The sequence below is a fragment of the Podarcis liolepis genome (assembly GCF_965112155.1).
Source record: "Podarcis liolepis genome assembly, chromosome: 14".
NCBI lineage: Eukaryota > Metazoa > Chordata > Lepidosauria > Squamata > Lacertidae > Podarcis > Podarcis liolepis.
Genome location: NC_139569.1, coordinates 30,181,257 through 30,190,676, shown reverse-complemented (window position 1 = coordinate 30,190,676; position 9,420 = coordinate 30,181,257).

Sequence of the window (9,420 nt, the reverse complement as noted above, 5' to 3'; positions counted from 1 at the left end):
GAGTGGTTGGGGTGTTCCCTTTTGGGTTAGCATCTAGACCAGAGGTAGCCAATGTGATGCATTTGAGATGACTCCCATTATTCATGCTGGCTGGAGCTGATGGTAGTCCAGCAGTCAGGGCCCTTCCAGCGATACGATAATCTTTATTGTCATTGTCCCACACAGAACAACGAAATTGAAAAATCTACATAAGACATTCAAAAACCAACAAGCCTGCTATCCCAGCTACCCCAAGCTGGTTAGCCCCCTAAAAACTCTGATACCCTATTTTAAAATACAATATACTCCCATAAAAAGGGACGCGGGTGGCGCTGTGGGTAAAACCTCAGTGCCTAGGACTTGCCGATCGTATGGTCGGCGGTTTGAATCCCCACGGCGGGGTGAGCTCCCGTCATTCGGTCCCAGCTCCTGCCCACCTAGCAGTTTGAAAGCACCCCTAAGTGCAAGTAGATAAATAGGTACCGCTTTATAGCGGGAAGGTAAACGGCATTTCCGTGTGCTGCGCTGGTGCTGGCTCGCCAGAGCAGCTTCGTCACGCTGGCCACGTGACCCGGAAGTGTCTTCGGACAGCGCTGGCTCCCGGCCTCTTAAGCGAGATGAGCACGCAACCCCAGAGTCGGACACGACTGGCCCGTACGGGCAGGGGTACCTTTACCTTTATACTCCCATAAAGACTCCTTACACTGCGTTTAAAACCAAAATTGCATATGGGTAGAAACTGTTTCTCAGGCGGCTAGTCCTAGTCTTTATACCCTGTACCTTCTTCCAGAAGGCAGAAGCTGAAAGAGATCATTTCCGGGGTGCGCACTATCCTGCACTAACTCTGCAGCTTTCTTATGACACCTGGAAGCATAGATTTGATCCAAGGTGGGAAGAGTGCACCCTATTATTCTCTCTGCAGTCTTTACAACCCTGGAGCATTCATCCTGATTTGTTTGCAAGGCGAGTAGACAGCCTTGGTTACTTAATGAGCATTCACAGGAAGATAAGAACATAAGAAGAGCCTGCTGGATCAGGCCAATGGCCCATCTAGTCCAGCATCCTCTTCTCACCATGTCTACCCAGATACCTGTAGGTAACCCACAAGCAAGACCCAAGCACAAGAGCGCTCTCTCCCCCTGTGGTTTCCTGCAACTGCAATTCAGAAGCATTGTTGCCGTCGATTGTGGAGGCAGTGCATAGCCATCCTGGCCAGGAATCATTGATAGGCTTCTCCTCCATTAATTTGTTCAATCCCCCTTTGGGGCCATCCTAATTGGTGGCCATCGCCACCTCTTGTGGCAGTGAGTTCCATAGTTTAACGATGTGCTGCATGAAGAAGGACTTCCTTTTATTTCATTGCCAGAGGGTGGGGTGTTGGTGCTTTGTTGACGCTGTGCCAAAGCAAGTGCTATCCTTATACATTCTCTAGTGCCCCTCCCCTTGTCAGTTTCCTAATGGAAGAAAGCTCAGTCTTTGGGGGAGGTCGGTTTGTTTCACCAGAGTTTCAGATCAGCTTTCATTGTGCAGCCTGTGTTTGCTTGTGTGTGGCTCAATCCCATCCGAAAATCGTGACAGCCTGGAAGTGCTCTTAGATTAAATTGGTACAAAATAAGATAGTTTATCGCCTTGGATGTTGGGTCTCGTAGCCATTATATTACATCAGTTCTTGCTTATTTAATTTCTGTGTGTGGTTATTTCCATGGCATTATATAATATATTAATACCTTTTATAACTACCTTTTTTTTAAAAAAATCAAACCCCAAAATAAGCACTTTGTTAAAAGGGTGCCAACAGACGAGACAGGAAAGTCAAAGTGTTTTAAAATCCTCCGCAAATTGCACAAAAACACCTGTTCACCCAAGTGATGTTATGTTTAATAATGAGTTTAACAAGGCAGGTGAAACAGTGCAAATTAACAGATCATTTAAAAAGAAAAAAAGGGGGGGTAGAGAGCTATAATGGCTCAGACTGGGACAGAAATAGTAAAGATGTGCTGAGATAGGGACTTGTGGGTGACAATAGGTTCAAGTACCTACTATTTCCTTGCACATGAAAACTATGCTTCTTCCAAAAGATGGAAAAGTAACACAATGGCCACTTGCACCACCCATGGCTCAATTCTTTACACATGCAAAAGTTCACTCTTAGCTCAGTCAGTAGAGCATGAGACCCTTAATCACAGAGTCCTGGGTTTGAGCCCCACAGGTGAAAGATTCCTGCATTGTAGGTGCTTGGACTAGATTATCCTTATGGTCCCTTCCAACTTTACAGATCTATGATTCTGTGATTCTGCAAGTCTGAAAACACAAGAGGGCAAAAGTTGGATGCCAGTGTCATGTGGATGCCCCATAAAAAGTGAGTGGCAATGCCACAGGAAACACAGGACACACACAGACTTTGGTATATACATTTTATTTAGTGTTACAAACCTTTGGCTAGGGGTGTGCCCAATGTTTGTCCCACGACTGTTCCCCATCAACAAATGAGAAAAGAGATCACATTGGAAAATCATCAAAGGGGGAGAAATTTTCCGGTGAAATTCTCATGGGGAAAAGTGCAGGATTTTTGTTAAGAATATCAGAAGAGCCCAGGTGGATTAGCCAGTCGCTCGTCTAGTCCAGAATCCTGTTCTGACAGTAATCATTGAGATGCCTATGCGAAGCTTACCTTACTTTTGAGGTGACCAAGGAGAGGTTGTGAGTGTTTTTCATTCTACAGATAATTGACCGGTTGTGTGTCTTCTGCAGCCTTCCTGGGTGCTCACACTTTGCAGAATCACAGAACTGTAGAGTTGGAAGGGACGACAAGGGTAATCTAGTCCAACTCCTTGCAATGCAGGAATCTTTTGCCTACTGTGGGGCTCCATCACAGCCCAGGGGGATGCATTGTGAATAGGTCATCCCATGATTTGTTTTTGGTTTTTTTTCGTTCAGGAAGTGTGGGCGGCCAGGGATGCTGCAGCATGCTAGAGAAATGTTTATTGAAAAGAAAAGCGAACACCCACACACCCCAACTTTGACCAAGTCACAAAGTGAGATAATCTCAAATCTCCACACCCACTGATATTCTAAATGTATTCTAAAGTGCCCTGAGAAGTGAAGCAGAACAATGAAAGCCTCTTTTGCCAGGCTAGGAGAAAAATGTGACCATATTACATTTGCTCCTAATTCAGAAATGGTGTTATTTTATTGCTAAACCCTTTCAATTTGAAATGTTGGTGGACTGTGCAATTTTGAATTTAATGGGATGAAGAGCTTTTGATTGATTTGCTGATATGCTGATTGCAGGCTTAAGTTCGGAAATGAATTGTTAATGATTGGGTAGAAATAAGATCATACATTGGCTTTGTACCATTGGCTTCTCTGTATTTCAGTTTGCGCTGACAGACTATTTAGCTGTTAACTTGGATTCTTAGGATTTTTATTGCGAAGCTTCCGTATGATCCATTGCACAGTCTCTTGAATGTATTGATGTTAGATGTTTTAATGGTCCGACTGAAATGTTGATTCAATGTTTATATTTTGCTGATACGTTCAGAAATGTTCAGGAATCATCATGGAATGCTGTGGCAAATTCAGGCTGTGCACTTAAAACAGATTTGGCCTCTTGCACAACAAAGCCACTTCCAAAAGGAGACTTCTTCCTGTAAAAAAAGGGATGAGGGAATGCTTGGTAAAGTGTGGGTTGACACTTGACACAACATTTTCCACATCCACACCATACACTGAAAGCACTATGATACCCCCTCAGACAGTCATGCCATTCCTCAGAGAATTCTGGGAACAGTCGCTCATTAAAGGTTGCTTCCAACTCTACAATTCCATGATTCTATGAAGGGCAATGAGAGTTGTTAGGCGACCCCTATTCCCCTCACAGAACTGCAATTCTCAGAGTTCCCTGTTGTGTGGTTGTTTTATTTTTCTGATTAATGTTCATTTTTTCACATCACATGTAAAACACCACAAGTCACAACACATCAGCTAATTTGCTTAAAAATATCAAATCTAATTCTTTCAGTTCACTAAAAAAAGTATCTTTCCACATACAGTGGTACCTCAGGTTAAGTACTTAATTCGTCCCGGAGGTCCGTTCTTAATCTGAAACTGTTCTTAACCTGAAGCACCACTTTAGCTAATGGGGCCTCCTGCTGCAGCTGCGCCGCCGGAGCCCGATTTCTGTCCTCATCCTGAAGCAAAGTTCTTAACCTGAAGCACTATTTCTGGGTTAGCGGAGTCTGTAACCTGAAGCGTATGTAACCTGAAGTACCACTGTATTACCATGAGATGTCAGAGGGTGATAAACACAACCTTCTTGATGCATATAATTCCAAAATGGTTGCCACACATTAGAGAAAAGAAGGGGGTTAGAATTTCCTTTGTCACACGAATCTGGCATGCCAGCTTTTCAGCCAGGGCCATTGTCCATGCTCTGGAGCACCATGCTTCAACATTCAAGTCCAAGGCAGTGTGCCATCATCACATGAATATTTCTCTATGTGCTGCCGCAAGGAGGAACATGAAAAGTTCTTTATGAGCAACTGGTGGAGCAGTCATGTCCTTTATTCCAAATAAAGCAAGTTGGAGGGAAGGCTGTAGCTCTAATAATAATAATAATAATAATAATAATAATAATAATAATAATAATTTATTTATACCCCACACATCTGGCTGGGTTTCCCCAGCCACTCTGGGCGGCTTCCAACAAAACACTAAAATACAGTAACCTATTAAATATTAAAAGCTTTCCTAAACAGGGCTGCCTTCAGATGTCTTCTAAAAGTTTGGTAGATATTTTTCTCTTTGACATGTGGTGGGAGGGCGTTCCACAGGGCGGGCGCCACTACCGAGAAGACCCTTTGCCTGGTTCCCTGTAACTTGGCTTCTCACAGTGAGGGAACCACCAGAAGGCCCTCGGTGCTGGACCTCAGTGTCCGGGCAGAATGATGGAGGTGGAGACGCTCCTTCAGGTATACTGGACCAAGGCCGTTTAGGGCTTTAAAGGTCAGCACCAACACTTTGAATTGTGCTCAGAATATTAAACTCAATTCTTTAAATACCAGAATCCAAAATGGGTAAACAGGTTTGCAAAACCACCACATATGTCTGTAGGATCCAGTCTCTCCATATCCCCTCCAACAGGTTGATGTTGCCCCTGGTATCATGTGGGATATTCACAAAGGGGAAAGATGCCACCTGTGTAAGAGTTTCAAATAATATTCCCTTAATTGGGCCAAAACTGTTTTAAAATGTGTTTTCCCTGCAAAGCAGGTTTCATTACTTGAAGGTCCATTTCCCAGGGAATTTTGTGGACATAAGATGGCCAGATTCTACCTCCATTAATATTTTATCTATAGTTGATACTACACCCTTTGATGTAGCAGAAACATTGACCATAATTTATTCTAAAGCGGTCAACTCTCTGTCTGCTTGAATGATTTTAACAGAAATAAAAACAATGGATTAAAATTAAACCACAACCACATTACATTACATTGGGAATTTTAGCTAAAATCTGTTATTTACGTAGTGGGGAACCATGTGCATTAAAATCCTTGAGTCTATATAGACCTGCTTGTTCCCCCTCTTCCCAGTCCATCATATCTCCAGCTTCACAAAACCTGGGGTGGTATTTAAGTGGAATCAGCGGGGAGATCGGAGGAATGGCTTTTACTGAGTAAAAAATGGGTTTTCCATTTTGTGAATTGATTTTTGAGTAATAATAAGAAAGGGAAATACCCTAAACTTCCGATCTTCCAAGTCTGTATCAATTAGTGCTTTTACTTGTGGATCTTGAATCAAAGAGAGACCAAGTTCCTGACTTAGAATGCCTTATAATATATAAGCAAACGGGGCACTCTCAGACCTCCCTTGTTGACATTATTATACAATATACTGCTGCATAACTGTACTTTCTTTCTCCTATCTCTGCCAAGATGTTTAGGCATGATAGTCGTCGGCAGAACTTGAAACAGATAGAGAAACTTTGGGAGGATCAACATCTAATAATAATAATAATAATAATAATAATAATAATAATAATAATAATATATTTATACCCTGCCCATCTAGCTGGGTTTCCCCAGCTCCCAACAGAATATTAAAAACAGGATAAAACATCAAGCATTAAAAACTTCCCTAAACAGGGCTGCCTTCAGTTGTCTTCTGGGAAGAGGGATTGATGGTTAAATGACTCTGGGACTTGTAATTTTTTGCGGAGAATGAGGGGTCTCCTGACAACTCACAGCACCCTTAACAAACTACAGTTCCCATGATTATTAATTTTTTTTGGGGGGGGGGGAGCCATGACTGTTTAAAGTGATACCACAGTACTTTAAATGTATGGTGGAACCTCCTTGAAAACAAATCAGAACAAATGCTCAATAATCTGAAAGCAAACATAGACGCATCTTCTCCTTTATTCAGGGTGGGAGAGTGAAGTGAGGTGGTGGTGAAGAGGAGGAGAACGAGGGAAGGATTTAGCTGGCTGGTCACACAAGAGGTTCATTTCTTCCAGTCCTGTCATCTGTGAGCTGATCATCAAACATTCAAGTGGGAGAGGTGAGCCGAGGCCAAGCTATCCTCCCACAATCCCTGTCTCCGTCCAAATGAGCTAAAGGTTGCCAAAGGTAACAGTGAGCTATCTGGCAGCAGGACCTGCCCTCTCCACAAAGTGGAAAGCAGCAGTGGTGTCAGAGAGAGAGATTGTCACTGTATTGATACTCCTTGCCTATCTAAAAAGCACACACTTTAAACTTCAGCGGGAGGAACCATTAAGCCAAATATGTGTCTGTGTGTCCTGAATTTGCCTAAATTAGAGGATGCCAGCTTGCTGTCAGCTAGATTTCCTCCTTCCCCTTTTTGCATTAGATCATGAGAAACCATTTCTTCTTTCCTGCCAAGGGAGATGGATGTGTGATGTTCAGCATGGTTACAAGCAACAGGAAAGTGCCAGAGAGGAGTTGGAGGGACAAAAACAAACTTTTGGCCAGTTGGATGATTACCACTAAGTCCCCTACTCTCTTGTGCAGGACAGCTTTTGTTAACTTCTTAAATTTCTTGCACAGTTCTCCAATTTTTAGAATCTGAATTCAGGACGAAACAGAGCAGTAACACCTTCCCCACAAGAAAGTGTATATTTGAAGCACCTGGTGGGGTGCAGTAGTAGCTGTCCTGCCATTTCCTGATTTTGCAGCACAATTCCTGATGGGGAGATCAGTCCCTTTCTGTTTCTTTCAGTGTCTCATGTTCCCAACCCTGAGTTCAGTTCTCATTTCCACATTGGTTTTGAAATATACTCAACTCAGTACATAACAGGTTTGCAGATTTATGTCTGTAAACTTTGGGGAAGTGTGAATCTCAAAGGATGGCTGTGTTTCAGTTCACACATTGCTTCAGAAAGTGTGAATTAGATAGGTTCACCTCTAAATGCACACTAAGTCAAATATCTCCCCCATCTTTAGCTGTGTGACTCTAGTAAGGAAGGTACTTTCTTACTTTCCAGTGCAGCTGGGGATCCTTTGAGCAGACTGTGTCTAAAAAAAAGGTGTTCCTTTGGAAATATCAGAGGCGTTGGGAGAATTTGAGGCAGAGGCCCAGAGACCCCAATTTGCATAAAAGTTGCAAATACGTGGAGATACACATCTATAGACTTCAAACCAAGCCTTATGAGGAACAGTTGAGGGAGTTGGGTATGTTTAGCCTGGAGAAGAGGAGACTGAGAGGAGATATGATAAGCATATTCAAATATCTAAAGAGCATTCACAAGGAAGATGAAGAAGAAGAGAAGAAGAGTTTGGATTTGATATCCTGCTTTATCAACTACCCGAAGGAGTCTCAAAGCGGCTAGCAATCTCCTTTCCCTTCCTCCCCCACAATAAACAGTCTGTGAGGTGAGTGAGGCAGAGACTTCAGAGAAGTGTGACTGGCCCAAGGTCACCCAGCAGCTGCATGTGGAGGAGCAGGGATGTGAACCCGGTTCACCAGATTACGAGTCCACCGCTCTTAACCACTACACCATGCTGGTGGAGCAAGCTTGTTTTCTCCTCCTCCGGAAGCTAGGACCTGAACCAATGGATTCTAATAACAACAAAGGAGATTCTGACAAAACATGAGGAAGACCTTTCTGGCCCTAAGAGCTGTTCCACAGTGAAATGGACTGCCTTGGAAGGTGGTGGACATTCCTTCACTGGAGATTTTTAAGCAGAGGTCATATGCTTTAGCTGCGATTCCTGCATTTCAGGAGATTGGACTGGATGAACCTAGGGGGTCTCTGCCGACTCTACAATTCTGTTCCTATGAAATGTCACAGGAGGCAAGCCAACAAATTCCCCTCTCCAAATTCATTTGTGGTGCAAATGAATTAAAGAACCCACATACCTGTAGGTTCTTTAATTCATTTGCGCCCCAGGCTTGGTCACCCCAAATCACTCATTCAATTCATTTACCTCCCATTTAATCGATCAGCAGATCCTGCTCAAGTTAATTCCATATTTTCATTCCCCTCAAATCACCTCTGGTTGTAGTAATCTTAAATTAATTTATTTTCACAAATTAATATCCTCCCCAGTAACTCAGTTCATCCCTCAGTTCAATCTCCTCCTTCATCACCCACCCCAAAGTATCCAGGGTACTCAGAAAAAGGCCGCCCAGAAGTATTGGGGGCAATCCATGTCCCCACAGGACCACCCCTAGTGAGACCCCTTAGAAATGGCAATCTTTCTCTCCCTCTCACTGATTAAGCCTGTGAACAATCGCCAAAGTGGTGCATGCTCTAGTTATCTCACGCTTGGAATACTGCAATGCGCTCTACGTAGGGGTACCTTTGAAGGTGACCCGGAAACTGCAATTAATCCAGAATGCGGCAGCTAGACTGGTGACTGGGAGTGGCCACCGGGACCACATAACACCGGTTCTGAGAGATCTGCATTGGCTCCCAGTACATTTCCGAGCACGATTCAAAGTGTTGGTGCTGACCTTTAAAGCCCTAAACGGCTTTGGTCCTGTATACCTGAAGGAGCGTCTCCACCCCCATCGTTCAGCCCAGACACTGAGATCCTGCGCCGAGGGCCTTCTGGCGGTTCCCTCATTGCGAGAAGTGAGGCTACAGGGAACCAGACAGAGGGCCTTCTCGGTAGTGGCGCCCGCCCTGTGGAACGCCCTCCCATCAGATGTCAAAGAGATAAATAATTACCTGACATTCAGAAGACATCTTAAGGCAGCCCTGTTCAGGGAAGTTTTTAATATGTAACACTGTACTGTTTTTAACACTGATTGGGAGCCGCCCAGAGTGGCTGGGGAAACTCAGCCAGATGGGCGGGGTATAAATAAATTATTATTATTATTATTATTATTATTATTATTATTATTATTATTATCCTGGCTCCAGAAATCACATTCATTGCCTGCTGCCCTGTACATGTAAGTAGGAGGAGAATTTGC